A 448-nucleotide genomic window follows, 5' to 3' on the forward strand; every position below is an offset into this window, starting at 1 on the left:
TATATATATATATATATATATATATATATATAATCAGTAGGCCTATACTTAATATTTATAGTTTTTTTATTTATTATATTTTACACATTTCAAAATCATAGGGGTAATGACAGAAATGAGAGTTGTTGTTAAAGAATATAATTGTTTTCCAAGCCCACGCAAGTGTATATAAAACACTTGTTTGGATCTGAATGAAAAAGAGCCAAATGCATACATGTAAAGGTAAAGGCTTTGTCAAAGGTTTCTGATCATTCACTGCACTGAGAAAAATGCAAAAATATTGGCAATTCAAAACCTCTGTCCTGTCTCCTATCGCAGGTGTGCAGTGTTTACGGAAGGTGTACACTTTTATTACTCTGCACTGTTCAATAATTCACAGGCCACACGAGTGACAATAGCTCACTGTTTCCCTCTCTCTCTCTCTCTCTCTCTCTCTCTCTCTCTCTCT

Source organism: Sinocyclocheilus grahami, unplaced genomic scaffold (assembly GCF_001515645.1).
Source record: "Sinocyclocheilus grahami isolate Dianchi unplaced genomic scaffold, SAMN03320097.WGS_v1.1 scaffold66.1, whole genome shotgun sequence".
In the NCBI taxonomy this organism is placed as follows: Eukaryota; Metazoa; Chordata; class Actinopteri; order Cypriniformes; family Cyprinidae; genus Sinocyclocheilus; species Sinocyclocheilus grahami.